Source organism: Rhinoderma darwinii, chromosome 10 (genome assembly GCF_050947455.1).
Source record: "Rhinoderma darwinii isolate aRhiDar2 chromosome 10, aRhiDar2.hap1, whole genome shotgun sequence".
Classification (NCBI taxonomy): Eukaryota; Metazoa; Chordata; class Amphibia; order Anura; family Rhinodermatidae; genus Rhinoderma; species Rhinoderma darwinii.
The window spans coordinates 59,100,109-59,116,206 of NC_134696.1; the positions used below are offsets into that span (position 1 = coordinate 59,100,109).

The 16,098-nt window shown below is 38.7% G+C and overlaps 1 protein-coding gene across 3 annotated transcripts in view; it reads left to right on the forward strand.

Moving 5' to 3' along the window:
* The first annotated feature begins 539 nt into the window (after positions 1–539).
* Positions 540–16,098, forward strand: part of CACNG7 (calcium voltage-gated channel auxiliary subunit gamma 7) — a 148,590-nt gene continuing 133,031 nt past the window's right edge. For all 3 annotated transcript variants that reach the window (XM_075838866.1, XM_075838865.1, XM_075838867.1), the window contains exon 1: positions 540–1,208. The gene's annotated coding sequence lies outside the window, so the exon portion shown is untranslated. The remainder of the gene's footprint in view (positions 1,209–16,098) is intronic.

Here is a 16,098-nt window from a genome sequence, read left to right on the forward strand (position 1 = left end):
TAAAAAATTGTAACGTCAGTCAGATAGCACAAAGTGTTAAAAGTTATGGAGCATATCCTGCCCAGAAATATGTATGGGATATATGCCTACATGTGGTGTGTGGCTGCAAATCTGTTACAATTACATAATCAAACACAATTTCGTCACTATTATCTATTATTATGCATTTAGGTTGTGTGCCTGATCTTCACATATAGCACACATCTGTGACAGCCACCGTGGTTCTAGTGATTCCTACTGACCACGATCCCTCCTGTTTACTCACCACAAGCAAAATAAATTCTGGAATTTCTGCTGTAGAGCAGAAAAATATACATTAGTACAGGAGAGCTGAGAAATCCCCAGTCAGTGCAGCTTTCCACTGCAGTCCTCATGGGTGGCAGGTGTGACCAGTAAACCTCAATGCAGAGGCATAGAGTAGTGAAGGGGAGAAAAAAAAACTCAGCTGTCTCTTTAAGAGAGCTCCCTCTGACATCACATTGATGAAAAAAGGGAGGGGGGAGAGGGGAATTGTGAATTCTTGGCCACTCAGAGGAGAGAGAGTGCTCCTGAAAAGCTATGTAGAGGAAAGACAATGGGGACCTCAGGATAGACCAAGGCTCCTTACTGATCTTTTAGAAGCTATGGATGCTTTTCACAGCACTGCAGTATCCATCCTTATCCCTTATCTGCACTGAACCTGCTGACAAAGAAGATCCAGGGTCTTATCTTCCTGAGACTGATCATGAAATGATTTTCTTTTTAATTAACACTCCCCATCTTGGTATTTTGATTGCATACAGAATGAGAAGCCCCCTCCCCCTGTTTCAGACAGGTCCCTTTCAGTCTTCATTCTTGCACAAATGACTTTACAGTACCTAGACTTTGGCAAGCTGCAATATTCAGTTCCCATCCCCTCCCCCCATCCGAGATACAGATCCATACCTACACCAATACATGTAGTTAGATGAATCCTCTTCTCTACACGTATCTTCTGAGAGGATGACTCAGATCTAGAAAATAATATACTTGCTACTGTACCTGGCTGCAGTCAAAAGACTTTTCCTATAGAAAGCAAAGTCATCTGAAGATATTTTCAGGCAGAAGAAGAAGAAAAATAGATGTCTTCCATAAAACTAGGAATGTTATTTCAAGATTTGCCATGTTCTTGAAGCAAACACTATGCAGAGGCTTAGAGAAGACTGCAGCTCATAAAGCCAGTGGATAAGGTGAGCATCATGTTTATGTCCTAGTTTATAATAATAATATCCTTAATCTTTTCCTTTATACCACAGTTAACTCTTCCAGCACCCTTGACCATGACCCTTGAGCGTTAACATGATATCTCTCATTGCTTGACCTGTATGCTGTTTTCTGCTGGGTTCTTATTTGACAGCTTGGTCTGCTGCATGCAAGTATGCACCTGCATAATATGGGGGTTTTCTATGCTGGGGATGTCTGGGTACCAGTGTGTGTGATGTGTTGTGTATGAACCAGCACGGTATGTGCTTAGACTATCAGATTTATTGTGGGATGGATCTCTATATACTATGTAATTCTCCATACAAATGTTTGCATTGCTTGTGTGGCTTTTAATAGAAATGTTTTTGCCCAGGAAAACCCCAATATTGTTTATTATGTCTGCAGCTCTTCTGTAGCAATATCTGGAGCTGTATTTATGAAGCTTGATACATTCTGTACACTAAGCCATTGCTGTGACTTTTTTTATTTACAACCCTGGTTAAATCATCTGATGACACACAGTACAGTACATACAACAAATATCATACATCATGAAATATCCGAACCTGTAAACCTCTTGCACAAGTGTCTATATACATATGTTATTTGCTTATCTACATTGACTGTGTTTATTCTAAATATTGTATATTCTGCACTGATACACATACATTGTCTAGTTACTATTGAGCACTGGAGAGTCAAGTGGACATTGGTATAAAATAAAATGGTGTAATACATAATAAAATCGCACCTATAATAAAGATGCTCATACCGCTTTATAGGCAATGGTTCATTATATATTATAAATTCAATTCCAGTGGGGGGGGGGGGGGTATATGCGGATATGCCCTGTTAGTGGATTCATTTTAGATGGGGAGGAGCAGATATAAAAAAGTGTGGGAACTGGCAATGATATAGAATGATACAAAATTACTTTTTTTATTGGTTAGGAAGGCAAGGTGCAGGCTGTTAAACGGAGATAAAAAAATATGGTGCCCTCTCTTACCTCCACCTACAACCAACTTAGTAAAGAAAGCAAGGGGTGAATGCTTGACTTGGGAGCGAAAACCTATGAAATAACCCTGAGTATCTTTATTATTTTTGATACTTCAAGGGTTAGGGGCAAGAAGTGGAAAAGGGAGGGACTGCAGCAGTGTCCTGAAAAAAAAAAAAAAAAAGCTGATTCAATTCCTCTTTGGATACCAGGCTTTTGGCTGGAAGGTATGTTTTAGTGAGATGTGTGATATGCAAGTAGAAACTGAGGATTTACTGCAGAGGATTAGAGGAAATGGTGAAGTCTTTGCTGTATGAAGGGTGAGTTAAGAACTCTGCTGTGTAGTAAGCAGGACAAAGGGTCTCTTTACCCTGATGCTGCTGCTACCCAGGACTACATAGGGAAATGAGACAGCATCGCTGCATCTTTCATAGGGCAATGGGAAAATTCTTCTTGGGTTTTATCTACACTAATGAATTGGTGGAAATAATGACCATATATTGTTTTTTATGTAATAATCAATAACATTGTATTAAGGTCATTCACTTGTATCATCATTTTTCAGATCGTTCCTTTTTCTTATTTGAATGTATGTGTGTATATATATTATTTTTTTGTTTCTTTTCTGTGTCTGGGTATGAATGAAAATGTTTGGTAATCAAAAGTGGTTCTTAAATCCTCTGCCGAACCATAGACATGCAGTCATGTGTCTCCAATTGTTTGCAATGTTCATATGATAATAATAATTATGGGATGAACATCACATTGTTGCAAAAGTTATAGAACAAAAGTTTATATATTTTTTTAATGTAATATGGGCCCGCTGCTCTTCTAAGGGTATGTGCACACACACAAACTCAAAAACGTCTGAAAATACGGAGCTGTTTTGAAGGGAAAACAGCTCCTGATTTTCAGACGTTTTTTAATCAAAGTCGCGTTATTCGCTGCGTTTTTAACGGCCATTTTTGGAGCTGTTTTTCTTTAGAGTCTATGAAACACGACTCCAAAAAATGTACCAAGAAGTGACATGCACTTCTTTTTTACGGCCGTTTTTTTACGCAGTCGTTTTCCAAAAAATGCCCCGTCAGAACAGAATGCAGTTTTTCCCATTGAAATCAATGGGCAGATGTTTGGAGGCGTTCTGCTTCCGATTTTCCAGCCGTTTTTCGGGATATTTACGGCCCGAAAAACGGCTGAAAACATTGCGTGTGAACATACCCTAAGGGTATGTTCACTCATGTCAGATTTGCCTTAGGCATTTTTAAAAAAAAATCTATGGTAGTTTGTAATTCAATTAAGCTAATGTGTGGCTTTTCAGTGCCAATAATGAACATCCTGCAGAATTTGAAATTTGCAGCTTGTTCATTATTCCGTGCCGATTTCCTCCAGAGCATGTGAAATAGATGTGAAATGTCAGCGGATTTAATGAGGATTAAGGCGTGGAATCGTGGCCTTACAAAACTATACAGTGGATATACTTGTCCTTGGCTGTCCTTCTCCTTCCAATACTAAGGACAGTTAGACCTTTTCTAGTCTAAAGAAATCATAGTATTGTGGAGGGTGACCTGAGGACAAATATGAAAACCACTGCAATGGGTAAATGGTTCTATTCATTTTAGATGATGGGGGAATGCAGAGAGAAGTCCAACTGTATAACTACAAAAGTTTGGAGGTAGATAATATAACTGTATTTATAGAAAAGTCACAAATGGAAGATCTCATGTTTTAGTAAAGTCACAATCATTTAAGTTTTATAGAATGTTGAAAGTCACCTGTTCTCTATGTTTGTGTACCAGGTTAAGGCTTTGTTCACACACAAGACTCTTTAAAACAGAGCCATGACCGTTATGCGGGATCCATTTTCAAACATATACTGGCGAATCCTGATGGACACTATTGACTTATAATAAAAGTCTGTCAGATTTCATTTCTGGTGTTTTTAAAAGCAGGAATATTGCTCCAGACTGCGCTATTCTTGGTGCCCAAAATACTCAAAATGTTGACAGAAACCAATAACTTCAGTATGAACAGAGCCTTATTCAGGCATAAAAACACTACATCTTGAGAACATACAAAATACTAGGAGAAATCATTGAAAGGGGTCCCCGCAACTGTCTAGCTGCTTGTGTTTACCCTAGGAGTAATATATATGAAGTTGGATCCGTTACTCAGTTAAACAGTTTTTATGTAGAAGTAAGTTTGTCCACCATGTTGTCTGTTCCTTAATGAAAAATTTACATTTTTGTTTTTCCACTAATATATAATGTACGTTTCAATGGTATGTTCACAAGGAAAGTTTTTTTTCCCGAGATCCAACCAAACAACAGATCTCTGTTACAATAATTACCAAATCTATAGTGGAAAAGGGGGAGTATTGTCTTACTATAACCCTTAACACAACAATTATAAATGTTGATAGAAATAAATATACAATTTTCTACTGAACATAACCAGGCTTTAATTTGTCACAATGTGAACTGTCCTGTAAAAATTGTTGCCATCTTAGAATAATTTCTCTGTATATAGATAACTCTCCAGATAATAAACTTTTGCAATCTAAGTCTGAATAATAGAAAATCATGTGTAAAACCACCCTGAATCACTACAATGAGAGATCACAATACAATAAAGGGAGGGACTGAGTCAAACACATTAAAATTTGGATCAGACAGTGCCGTAGATTATTTCACTATATGTTTGATATAAGATTATTGGACTTCAACCAATAGAATTACAATAAACATAATACAAACTCTTTCCGGATTATTACTTTTGAATTAAAGTTGTCCATCACAGTATGGCCAACACAATCACCAACCAACCCTATCCAGCATGCAATTTTAACATTATAGAGGTTCTCTCACACGTTTAGTAATGCCCAATCTCCTAGCTAATCTTCTAGGCGCAGTCACACTGGTAATGCTAGTGAAAATTGTGTCCCAAAAAGTTTATTATTTTAACAGTTATGAGTTTTTTTCTAAATACACAAATTCGGCTATACTAGCCAAGTGGGTGTCAACACCAGCGATTGTCCTGAGGTGGAGCTACCTCACAGCCTCTGACGCTGTCCTATCAGCATGAAGCTGCTTCACACAATGTGAGAGACTGAGGATGGAGGGAAGGGGGATCACTTAAAAATGCCATCTCTCCAGCTGTGGCATATGAAAGATGAGATTCTAATCTTTCATATGGCACCAGGATCACAGGACCAGGATCTAGCTAGGAAACAATCGGATATATTACAAGTTGAAAACACAGTCGGGAATGGAAGCTGTATACTATATGATCACGGTGCTTTGCTGGGCAGGGAAGGGGGAAAAGCTTTATGCTGATTGGACAGCATCATACAGAAAACATTACACCGCCCAGAATGAAAAGAAAGATTAACCTCCCATTTGACAAGTATATCCAAATTAGCATATATAGAAAAATTATCATAACTTTGAAAATAATAAAGTGCCTATTAGATTAGTTAGGAGATATGGAATTAATAAACTAGTCAGAGATCCTCCTTAAATGACATCAGTTGCTATCAACACAGAATCAGATTCAGAATGATTTTATGGCCCTAAAATTCTCAATTGAAATGAAGGCATTTATTATTATGTTTTTGCTTTTTTATTAATCTTACCTAACTGATAAATGATACAGGTGCTCACAATGGTGACATTTATCCAGGACTTTGAGCTTCAATGTTTTTTACACAGCTTGTTAACCATGAGTTCCCACAGACTTTCTACCAGTACATGTCATAGGAAATAGTAAAGACAGACACTTTTAAGGGCAATACAGTATAAATAGTTAATATAATTATATACAATGGTTATGGATATGGGTATATACAATCACTATTGTTGTGCTACTGGTCCTTTACCCCCCAGCAAGGAGGAACCACCTTGTCTCTCACTCTTGTTTCCCTCTCCAAAACGTTTTATTGTGGGCGGTAAAGCTCAATTCAGACACAGCGTAGACCAAAATGTCCCCTAGCTGTTTTTTCCATTGATAAATTTAAAGCAGCTAAGTCAGTTGACTTCACTATTGCTATGTAAGACTCCACTGCTAGTAACATTTATACAAACCATACATCCAGCTAGCACAGTTTGGGTTGTAGTAGAAGAAATATACAATGGTTCTCAATCATAGTATGTCAGGAATGCTCACAAAGCAATTTCCTATCATTGTATTAGAGGTTCCTGAAAGTAGACATTTATGTTTTTGACATCGTCTAATTGCAACAATAACTAGTGAAGCAATCGGCATCCGCCTCATAGGGGTTTTGCCTTCCTCTGGATAGGCACTGTATGATTTTAGGTTGGATTTGATGGATCTGTGTCTTTTTTTCAAACTTATCAACTAAGTACTATAAGGCCTTATTTACATGGCCTTGTTGGGTCCGTGAGATACAGACTATATGTTGGCCACATTACCTGGACCGAACACAGTTCAGGAAGCCGTACTTCTAGCATCATAGTTATGTATGGTGCTAGGCGTCCATGCCAACCCGCGAGAATACTGTCCCATGCTGTAATGATGTTTTCAATATGAGACAGTAGTCCCGCAGGGGAGGCAGTGACTCACAGCTTCATGGATGACTATGATGCTAGGCGAACGGCTCCCTGAACTGTGTTCGGTCCAAGAAATGCGTCCAACATATGGCCCGTATCTCACAGACCGAACATGGCCATATAAATAAGGCCTAGCTATGTAACTATTTAGATCAGTAGTTGTCAACCTACATACCGCAATATGGAGGCTACAGATGCGTCCTTTGTGTCCATATGAGTGCCATATACTATGTTAAATGGTCTGCGCTCTTCGTTTTCAGCGAATACATGGCCACATCTCTGCAGCAAACGATGGGCACAAACTCCTGATCTCTGGATCAGTAAGGGGTTTCAGATTTCAGTCTCTCACCAATCAAGCATTTTTAGCAGATCCTATCTATATGCAATAAATGTGTTTTGTAAGGAAAAACTCCTATAATAGTGCTGATAATTTTTATATCCTCAAAAAACTCCATGCACACACCCTGCTGTCACACACTTCTACCCAGAATACCATAGTACATACATAGAGGAAAAACTAGAAAATATCACGGCGCCACATGGTGCAGATCACAAGAGAAAATACAGGAAAAGAACAATGGTGAAGATTTTGCTCACCTTTAGGAGTTGTGCGAGTAGTAGGCATAACTCTACTGTAGGCAGGTAATAATGTTATTGGGTGATGTAGCTGCAGCTAGGTCAAAACCGGTGGTACAAAGACAACCGCTTAAAGAGAAATATAAGGAGAAAAATTGTGAACCAACGTACAGCGCTGCTAACATCAATTTCAAGTCCAGACAAGGAGGTAATAAAAGGGATTTATTGGGTTTTTTATTAAAATAATTAATTAAATAGGCAATTAAATAGGCTACGCGTTTCGACACTGGACTAGCTTCTTCACATGGCCTGATGAAGACGCTAGTCCAGTGTCGAAATGCGTAGCCTATTTAATTTCCTATTTAATTAATTATTTTAATAAAAAAAACAATAAATCCCTTTTATTACCTCCTTGTCTGGACTTGCAATTGATGTTAGCAGCGCTGTACTTTGCTTCACAATTTTTCTCCTTATATAGTACATACATTGTTATGATACATCTTCATGATATAGAGTGGTGTATATACTGCGGGGGGCAGTGTGTGTCAGAGCAGAGGATTCACACGTATGATAAACAGATGGATTATGGGAGCCAGGGGCCACAGGGTGAACACCTGAGGGTCGCCTTGCTCTATGAGGGTATACAGATCTGGAAACAGGGTCTTAAGTTCTTAGGCCATTTAGAGTGCTGCTGTAATACGTCACAATCATTTACTTATATTTACAGTGATCATGACCTCTCTGAACTTTATATAGAATGATAATTGTGGGTGAAGGTATATTACTAATCAAAAAAGCTAATATCAATCTAAAGAAGGCTTATTACAGCTTGCAGCTCTGTGCATGAGCTGGGAATCTAGAGCCTTGGATGGGAAATATCTCACACCGGGTCCCGTCATTGGCACAACATATACATCTTATGCACGAAAACTATAATACCCTTGTGTGCATGAGGCTTAAAAGCTTATATATTTTTTGTCATTCTTTAAAAACGTGGATCAAAATGGATGCCAATAGTTGATCAAAGGGACATCTAGCCACCATTGTAATGCACGGACTAGACAGGTCCTCCAGAGAGTGTGCTACATTTTATTGTGGCTCACTACTGTGGCTAATTAAAATGGTTACAAAAATTGGAGACTACATGCACATCTTGAATACTGTATTTACTGTAAAAATTTATATTCATCTTTTATGCAACATGGGGTTATTAAAAAGAGATGTGTAGAAGGAACATTTATGTAACATACTTTGTATATTGTTTTTGTCTTGCTTTACACCGTATAGCAGTGTTGTATTCTACATTATATAGGGCATCTCTCCCTTTATCATTGTGGAGCTACATACACAAATGCTGTGCAGACATATTCATGTCATATGGTAAAGTGCACGCACAAAATTTATAGAGAAAGCCAGCGTAGATTTAGGTTTTTTTTGTGTAAAAGAGAAGAAAACCATTTAGGATGAAAATGATTTGCATATGATTTTCCTTTTAGAATAGGTCATGGACAAAATGAACAGCTGCAGATACAATGTGAAAGTGTTCTCTGAGTAATGGACACTGATGTAGAACATTTTAATTGTCTTAAAAAAGTACTTTATATATTTTATAACATCTACATCCAGAACTAAATCTAGATCAACGGAACCACACATAATTCCAGTTTAAATATAATTGGACCAGTTTGTTTGTGAATTATATTTCTACAGTTTGGGAATAGACCATAACTATGTATCAATTTTACATACGACATCTGCATTACAATCCAGTAAGGGTTGCCTCTTAGGCTGTGTCTTACACTTGAGGAATAGAAGGACTTAGCTGGGCAGAAAACAAACATACATGTGATATGTTAAGCAGTGGTGGAACTACTGCTATAGAAGCCATAGCGGCTGTTATGGGGCCCGTGGCATGAGGGGGCCCGTGCCACCTGGCCCAGCACATAACTGTTCTAAGATCATCAGCTCCCTGCTCAGCCGTTCACAAGCCTACAGGCCATGTTGGGCCTACTGCCTATAAGACGCTGGGACCTTATCCCTGCGCAGGCTGGTGTGGTGACATCACTGGAGCACCTACACAAGGGCCCCATCTCATTATCTCATAGGCTACAGGACTGAGGAGGCTGTCAGACTGCAGCTCCATTCGTCGTGGAAACGGGACTAGTTGGGTACAAGTTTTTTTTATTTGTTTTGGGGGCACTATCTACAACGGTGATAAGTGGCGCTATATCCAAAGGGTGTGTGTGTGTGCACTATCTCCAAGGGCAGGGGGTGTGTGGCAGTACCTCCACAGGGGGCTGTGGAACTATCTCCAAGGAGGGTGTGGCACTATCTTCAAGGGGGTGTGGCACTATCTACAAGGGGGGAATGTGACACTATGTACAGGGGGCTGTGTGTGGCACCATACAGGGGTGTGTGACTATATACAGGGGGCACTGTGTGGGCACTCACTACAGAGGTGGAGGGGTAGATGGTCTAACCCCCACAGGGCTCTTTCTCCTGTTTTAAGGGATCCTGTTAATATAAATCTACCATAGATCTATTTTAATGTGATCTCATAAAATAGGGAGGGGGGATGCATGCAGGGATAGCTGTAACATAATAAAAGAGACTATACTTACCCCTGCTCTTTACACTTTAAAAGTTAGCAAGAACAGATGGAAACAAGTACTTCCTGTCCCGGAGCTTTGAGTTTCAGGTTAGTTTTTTAATGAATTATTATGACTATGAAATAACGTAATTAAGTGATAACATTTTTTTTTTAAATATCAGTGCTTAACAGTTTGTTACTATTTTCGTAACCCTGTAACTAAAGGTTAATAAGAGTACACTGGTGGCCTAGCTGTATTTTTACATTGCACACAGAACTAATGTTCATTGTCGAGAGGGTGGGGAAGGGGGGACATTGGTTGTGGGGAGGGGGACCCAGTCCAAAGTATGCTATGGGGCCCAGTCTATCCTAGTTACGCCCCTGATGTTAAGTATTCCAGGTTCCTTACTGCTTTAAAGATTCAATAGCACAGATTGCTACTGCCCTGAGAAGAAACATTTATTACAAATTTCTGTAGACTTAGGGCTCATGCACTCGGCAGAGCTGTGTACACGAAACCTAAACGACAGTAGAGGCCCCATGCACCTCTATGGGAGACGTAATGTGGGCGTGTGCATGAACCCTAAACTCAAGTGCACACATATATTAAGGTTGATGCTATAAAGAGGCTTGGCAATAAGTTGTGGGGTAAGGAGTGATAAAATTATCTTATGTATCGCTAGCTTTAGTATTGATATGTCTTGGTCACTATCTTTTACTTCAATTAATGCATACACTATATAGAGCTGATTTTCCATAAATTGCTATTTCTTTCTACAGCCAACAGAATACTGTGCACGACTAATAATGCCGTGTGACGCAACCATACATACTGTATATAGTCATTATACTTACAAACGCTAGACACAAACATGAATGCAGGTTAAACAGAGCCAAATATGCATGTTGCTGGTTGACTAAAGGGCTGATCATTTTGAACTTAAGGGAATGTAGGTTGGGAGAGCATTCCAAAACTCCTTCCTTGGGCACAAAAAGAGCTTGTCCCGCTATCTGATCTAATTGTCCCTCTGCTTCTTCTACTGGTCAATATCCAGGTCAGAATAAGACTAGGAATTTTGAATGCTGTATGTATAGTTATGGCAAAAGAGTTAAAAAAGAAACCATCAGATTGACAGGGGTGTTGATTTTATTAATCCTAATTTCCTTTTAATAATTGGCCGCACAATCTATACTTTGTGAATAGATCCCAATAGTGTAGAAACAAACCACTATCAGCAACAAAATTTTGCTTCTCCATAAGACAATGATTTCTCATATACAAACATACAGTACACTGCATAAATGAGTACACCCACGTTGAACATAAAGATATATTTCTATTTCTAATTGATCACGCTACAATTTATGGAAAATTTGAATTTATTCAACATACATTTAATAACATACAAGATGTGTCATAATCTTTGTAAAATAAAGAAATTTGTTTTTTTTTCCTATAACATACATGTACTCGACAACCATGGGTGTATAGAGATGGTAGCATCTTCTCTTTCAAGTTTTTGAAGTACATGTGGGCACAATATCCCCACCAATTTAGCACTCATTCATTACATATTAGAACTTCAGGGAGTTTGTCATAAAACCAACTTTTTTGAATTTTTGTATTTCTTTTGATACTGTGTTCCAACGTAATAACAGTTATTTTCTAATCTCATGTACCCTTGTCCTCTCATGTGGTGCCATTGTTGTTAGCATTTAGTCTGAAAGTGATTCAGTGGTTTAAGTACCATTGGCTTGAGTGTGATGGCGTAACAGACTAAGCTGCTGATCAATTTTAACTAGCACCAAAAAACATTTTATTAAGTTATATTTTGTAATTTTCTGCACTGTACTCATTTTTAAAACATGGATTTTTATCACTTTTAATCATATGTTATTGATTAGTTTTGACATGTTTCATTGGTAACTGATAAACCAGGGATGCTGGAGCATTAAATCAAGTAGGAACCCCAAATAGCTCTTATTATTTATAAAGAAAAATTGCTGATTTTTTTTTTAGCTTTCAGATTGTATTATAAATTGGGAGACAATTGAATGGGCAAGAACTTGAAAAAGGAAATCAACTTTTCATCAAGCTTTTATTTGTGCTGTAAATCCAGTTAAAAACCCAGTTTGGGGAAAGACTAGAGGATAAAATAAGAAGAAACGACTTCTTGTTCCGAACACCTGAAAACTGTCTTTAAACCCCTGGTGCTTTTAATAATCTAAATCACCTTGACTGTATTTTCAACTGTCAAAAAAAGTTGAATTCTTCTTTACTGAGAAGGGAGTATTCTCACCAGCAAACCAGCAACCCAATCCCTGACAGCTCTGTCAGGAAGTTTCATGGGTGGGCTCATTAAATTGAACTCCTAGCCCTGTCATTTTGCTTGAATTCACAGCCAGCGCTAAGGCACATTGAGATGTGAGATAAGTAGCCTTTGGTCCATTAGAGAGGTAAGGAGAATGTGTTATATTTTAAAAGAGATGATTCTAATAATAAGAAAGAATGGGGGAGGGGGTAAAGTAGACTTTTAAAGTTATGTTCTACCTTCCAAACTCCTCTAAAGAATATATAAGGAAATTGAATGACTATTAGAATTGCTCCAATCACAGCCTACATATTTTACATGCATGTCCTGCAGATCTAAAACATCCAAAAAGCTGACAGTGACTCTCCTGAACTGCACTCTAATGGGTTTTGTCAACAGAATTGGATTTTGATATTAGAGCAATGTATAAAAGTATTAAACAAATCAGTTTTTCATAAATTCATGATCCGTGTGTCTTCTGCCTCTTCATTTATAGAGATCAATCCAAACAGTGAACCTTTTAACGTCAGAGATAGAAGAGACACAGATTGTCACGCCCATACCTTTCATCATATAAAAGATGGAAAAATTCTGCATTGGCTAACGTATTTAGGCACATTTATCACTGTAGTTATGGCATAATTGCAATGAAAAAATGTGGTTTAGAATGTCCAAAATAGTGTCATTTACATTACTTTTCTCTTCTTAAACTGACCTTTTAGGTCCCCTCAGGTTCCTGGTGCATCCAGTACACCCCCTATATTGACACCCCAGGTAGTTCTTCATAGTATTCTTTATTGCAGTCTTGGTGAACTTGGCACGCACTGCACTGTAATCAGTTCTCTGCGGAATGCCAGTATTAGTGAATGTGCCCAATTGGGTGACATTGTATTACCAGTATGCCAGTTTCATCTAACATTTCTAGAGCGGAATATATACATTATCAACCCTTTATAGATTTTGACACAAAAATTATATGATTTGTGCTGCATTACTTTGGGCCATTGTAAATGAATACAGTTCCTTAACCAGGTCAACGTTCACAAGTGATCCAAGGTGGTTTTACCTATTTACATGTTTTAAATTTAGGCTTTAGTTGCAGTCAATTTGGTGTTTTTAGAAGTGATTACACCTTCAGGCATCAATAGATTTATATAGCTTGTGAAGTTACATATTAGCTGTGAACATCAGAAGTATTCATGATCATAACAGGGCCAAAAACACCATGGGAGGGATGTCGATTTTCATTTCAGTGAAAAACCATCTTGGATGAATTCATATTTGAGGCATATCTTGTAAAATAAAAAAATAAAAAATCTAAAGAAAAGAGCACAATGAAGACAAGAATGCTTGTAATGGAACCTCACAGGAATGTAAAAAGGGGAGATTACATTTATACATTTGATCAAAGATTTAGCACATAATTCATGGGACTGGTACAAAAAGTGAGCCGCCTGTCACATTTAACTACATTTTTACTTCTCAGCAGAGAATCGTGTCATGCAAACATGGTAGAAATTACTTCAAGGACAAATTGCTCTAAGAGCTTGGCAAATCAAAACAATCTGAACACTAAAAGTGCAGGTGGATTTTCTTCAGATAACAAAAGAGCTGTCAAATTCTGTCATCAAACCTCTTTTGACTTACATGATGGATGTCTTGACATAATACAATAAGAGCTTACTCTGTGCAATCGAAAGAAACAGTGAATCCCAACCTTTTTACAGTGGTACACCCCTGGAAAATGTTTAGACTGTCAAGTAAACCATACCCATGTTATTGCCTCAAAGAAGTTTGATATATGGGTAAGTACATGGCCTACCTTAGCTACGTGCGACCGGTGCGGTCGCACGGGGTGCCTGCCGCCGTGCTGTTAGGGAGGACGCCAGCGGGTGAATATTCCCCGCTCTGCGGCTACTGCTCGGGGCGCCAATGGATCAGGTGTCACTCACTGACCTCAATACTGGCTGCCCTGCACCGCGACTACCGCTCACCCACTCGCCCTCCTCGTCTTACGTCCTGAGTGATGATCAGGCATGATGACATCACTTAGGACACAAGACAGGGAGGAGACTATCTTCCCATGCATTCCTCATCTGGTATGAACTGCCATTTCCCCAGGGCTCAGCTCCAGCAGCATCAGTGGGCACAGTGCTCTGTAAGAAACCCAGCAGGTCAGTCAGACTGTGGGCTTTGGTTGTATGGGGGCACTGATGGGGGTCTAAAAATGGCAAATCGGCAGCGGATTTAGTGCCATCTTGGTGCCCATGTGCCACTTGTTACCACTTTAGTGTCCTGTTCAGTGCCCCTTCGATGCCCATTTGCCATTTTTTGCCCATTTATTGTTCTTCTGTGACAAAGGGTGCTAAAGGGGCAGTAAATGGCAAATATGCATCAAGGGGGCACTGAACATAAGGACACTAAAGGGGAAATAAGTGGAAAATGGGCACCAAGGTGGCACTGAATGACACTGTTAATAAATAGCAGATGGGCACATTGTTCAGGTCCTCCATAGTGCACATTTACCATTTGTTGCCTGTTTAGACCCTGTACACATTACGTTAAAGGGGTTAAAAATAAATTCTGTTGAAGCAGTAGAGGAGAAGTTAAATTAAAAAAGAACTTATACTTACCTCTGTCTTCCCAGACGTTGCTGCAATGGGGGCTATCGTCACCTCTGTTCACTGTTTGTATACAAAGCAGCTGCAGTGGTGACATCGGCTGCAGCCTATTAATAGCCTCATCGGTGTTCAGCGGAGACCAGTAATAGGCTGCAGCGGTGACGTACTGTCGACGTGATGTCACCACTACAGCCGCTCAGTATACAAACCAAGAACATAGGTGACGGGAGCCCCCAACTCAGGAACGGGAAGAGAGAGGTAAGTATGGGCTGCTTTCTTATTTTAATCCTTTCAGGACTGAGAGATTGTTTGCTTTTTCATTTACGTTTTTCACTACCCGCCTTACTAGAGCCATAACTTTTTTTTATTTTTCCGTCAATAGAGTGGTGTGAGGGTTTATTTATGCGGCATGAGTTGTAGTTTCTATTGGCACCATTTAAACAAAAAAATTTTTTGTGGGCTGAAATTGGAAAAAAAACCTGTGATTCCTCCATTGTTTTTTGGTTTTCGATTTTACGGCTTTCATCGTGTGGTAAAAACGACAACTTACCTTTATTCTGCGGCTCATTACAATTACGGTGATACCAAATTGATATAGTTTTTTTTATATTTTACTACTTTTACAAAGAAAACTATTTGTTAAAAAAAGTGTTTTGTTTCAACACATTCTGAGAGCCATGACTTTTTTAATATTTTCGTCTATTAAGCAGTGTGAAGGCTTATTTTTTGCGGGACGAACTGTAGCTTTTATTGGTACAATATTTTGGTACATGCAACTTATTGATAATTTTTTTATTACATTTGTTTTAGCACTAATGTGAACAAAAAACAGCGATTTTGCCTATTTACTTTTTTTCTTACGGCCTTCACAGTGTGAGTTAAATAAGAAGTAATAAAAAGTACCAACATTGCCCACGTGGACAGCATTTTTAATATTTTTTTCTGTTATACAAAAGGTAGCCTTTGAGAAAACAGCGTAAGGGCCAGTTCACACGTTGCGTAAATACTGCGGTGCAGAGTTTTATTCCGCAGCATGTTAATTGTATTTGCGTAAATGCTGTTTATTTGTTGCAGGATTTCCCTATTGTATTCAATGGGGAGGTAAATCCCGCAACAAATAGCAGCTGTTGCATTTTTTGCGCCGGGTTCGCAGCGATCCCGCCGCAAAAAACGCAACTCAGAAAATAAACAATATATTATACTTACCTAGGAAACTTTG